Source organism: Tupaia chinensis, unplaced genomic scaffold (assembly GCF_000334495.1).
Source record: "Tupaia chinensis unplaced genomic scaffold, TupChi_1.0 Scaffold149658_1, whole genome shotgun sequence".
NCBI classification, from domain to species: Eukaryota; Metazoa; Chordata; class Mammalia; order Scandentia; family Tupaiidae; genus Tupaia; species Tupaia belangeri.
The window spans coordinates 862,173-865,033 of record NW_006209503.1 but is presented as its reverse complement, the minus strand read 5'-3'; the positions used below and the strand labels follow the sequence as shown (position 1 = coordinate 865,033).

The window sequence follows — 2,861 nt, the reverse complement described above, 5'->3', positions numbered from 1 at the left end:
CCACTAGTGTAAGATTGTGCTTCAGAAAACTCAGTTCGTGGAGAAGAAAATCCAATATGTGATTGATGACAAAAAGTTTACCAAATTTAAGATGTAGTGCTCCAAAAATAGTGGCGACTAATCATGGGTTGTCCAGAAGCATTCTTTGTTTCTTTTCCAAGATGATGAAGACTCTTCATACATTTTCTTTTCCCATATGGGCACCTTGGCTTTTAAAGTGTCAATGGCATAGCTCACAGCTTCAAAGGGCACAGATCTGTGGGCTGAGGACACAGAATGGTTATGCTTGCTTCTGACACTGGAACCAAGCCAAGTCTATGGAACACTGCTATGTATTTGACTGGCCATTTCTACCTAACGTCACTACAGATTTTTCTGACTTCATTTTCTGCCATAGGTAGATATGCTTCATATTCTAAGCTAATGACTCTTTTTCCTTCAAAGTTATTTCTTGTAGTTCCTACAAATAGGAACTATTCTGCACCACAGAGTGGAGAAACCACCAACTGTGAGACTTTATCTACTGAAAGTTTCTTGGCAGTAAATTTTATTATATCCTTAGATTTTGCTTCAACTTCATCCATCTCTTTCCTGAATGTCTCAAAAGTACTACCCTCCACTATTGGAAGGGATAATGGTACTTTCATCTCCTGGTTTAAGCAAAAGGAGCTGATCTCGAAGCTCAAACATACCTTTGATGAATGACAAATATCACCTGATTGCTAACATCAGCCAATCCTGGATGTTGACTTTCTATGTCTTTTCACAGCTGTGGTGCTTTTATTTCTTGTGGCACAAAAATGGTCTCTGAACAAACTCCAATTATTTCAGCACTTTTTTCAAAATATAACATTTCAACCTGGCACAAGGGCACCATCCTGCCAAGATCCCTTGACTGACTTAGAACCACAGATGCCAAGCCCTATCAAGATTTAATCATGAGGAAATGGAAAACCTGGAAGACAAGCAGATGGTGTAACGTTTACGTTGCTGGGCTCCCATATAGTCAACCATCGTTCGAGTCCCAGACCGGCAGCTTAAAACTTATGCCAGATAGAGCCTGTCCCGACCCGCAAGACAGTCGAACAGGTTTCCTGAGAGAGGGAGTGAGAGATGGGACAAACACACAGACACAGAGTGGAGACAAGACAAGGTGCTGATCAAGTCTTCCTTATTAAGGAAGAATTGCGAGCTTATATACAGGCTGGTGGGCACTGATAGGTTGCCTGAAATGCAAATAAGGTAGAACAGCATGAACCAATCATTGGTGTGGGTGGATCTCTCCCATTGCCTAGAAACCCAACCGCATCACGGGGAGAACAGTTGGTCACATGATTTCTGAGAAATGGTTTGCTCAGTGAGGAAGTGAAACCTAATGGTTTCCAAGATGGCGGGTAGCTCAAGATGGCTTCCATATGCAGTACCCTCCACAGGAGCCCAGCAGGTGACCTGGTAGTTGAGGGTGCTGGATTCCCACATGTCTGACCACGGTTTGAGTAACGGACCTGGTGGCTTGCTTTCTCACTTTCCACCTCTTTCTTTATTTCTCTCTCTCTCTCACTCTATCCATCTCTGGTCAAATTAAAATAAATAAATAAAGTTAAATAAAGTAATTTAAAAAGAAAAGAAAAACTCACGCTGGGCATATATACAAGCATGCCCAAAATTCCAAGAGGACAATGAGGAGAAAGGACTACAGCATGGCCATCCCCCTGGGAGTAGTGATTTTTCACTTTCTGTCTCTCTGTCTCTTTGGTGAGCACACGTGCCCTATAGCAAAAATCTCTCTCTCAAAAAAAAAAAAAAAAGAAAAGAAAAGAAAAAGAAAGAGAAAACTTGAGCAGACCAATAAGAAGCACTGAGATTGAATTAGTAATTAAAAAGTCTCCCATCAAAAGAAAAGCCTAGAACATGATAGTTTCACTGCTGAATCCACCAAACATTTAGAGAACTAATACTTCTCAAACTTTTTCCAAAAATTGAAGTGGAGGGAATTCTTTCAAACCCATTCTACAAGATTAATATTATCCTGATATCAAAACCAGACCAGATTTCCTACTGATAATTCAGCTTCCAGCAAACAAGCTAGAGTGGTAGGGAGCTCCCAGCTTTCTTCTATCTCTGTCTCTCTGTCTCAGTCTCTGTCTCTCCCTGCTTCTGTCTTCTCATTTTTTGGTAATTTTTCCTTTCTAAAATTTTTTTAAAGGTAAAGTTTTCTCTTGCTCTCAGCTCTGCCTTTTGTCTTGTTAATAATCCCCTCTGCTCCTCCCACCTAGGCAGGAGAGGCAAGAGGCAGGCCTTCAGGAGAAGACTCATCATGGCGCCTGCGAACTAGAGCACGCCACGCAGTCTTCTATTTTGTGCTTTTTTAAAAAAAGAAAAACGATAATTATAATTTTTTTTAGTTTTTTACTTTTTTTCTTCTTTTTTTGTTTCTTTGATGTGGTTTCTCTCTCTCTTTCTTGTTTTCTTTTTTCTTCTCTCTCCATTCCTCAATATCCATTTACTGTGTTTCTAGACGGATCTAAGGGCACTGTAGCTAAACATCCAAATACTATCAGGGTTAACATATTCTTCAATATCTACTGAATCTGCTGCACAAAGCAGTCACAACAAAACAGCAAAGAGATTCCAGATCACCTCTTTCTGCTTGCTTATGAACGTTCAGATTGAACTTTAAGAATTAGGAAGAAACACACCATCCATCAGATGACCGGAAATCACTGCAGGACCACAAGAAATATGGGAAAGCAAGAAAATACCTCTCCTCCAAGGGAAAAGAATAACTCCTCTTTACTCACAAGTAGTTCAATGGAAATCATGGAAATGTCTGATAAAGAATTTAGAACGTTCATAATGGC

At 40.2% G+C, this 2,861-nt stretch overlaps 1 pseudogene; it reads right to left on the bottom strand.

Moving 5' to 3' along the window:
• Nucleotides 1-609: 609 nt before the first annotated feature.
• Nucleotides 610-877, bottom strand: LOC102502418 (molybdopterin synthase sulfur carrier subunit pseudogene; annotated as a pseudogene).
• Between the last annotated feature and the right edge of the window lie 1,984 nt (nucleotides 878-2,861).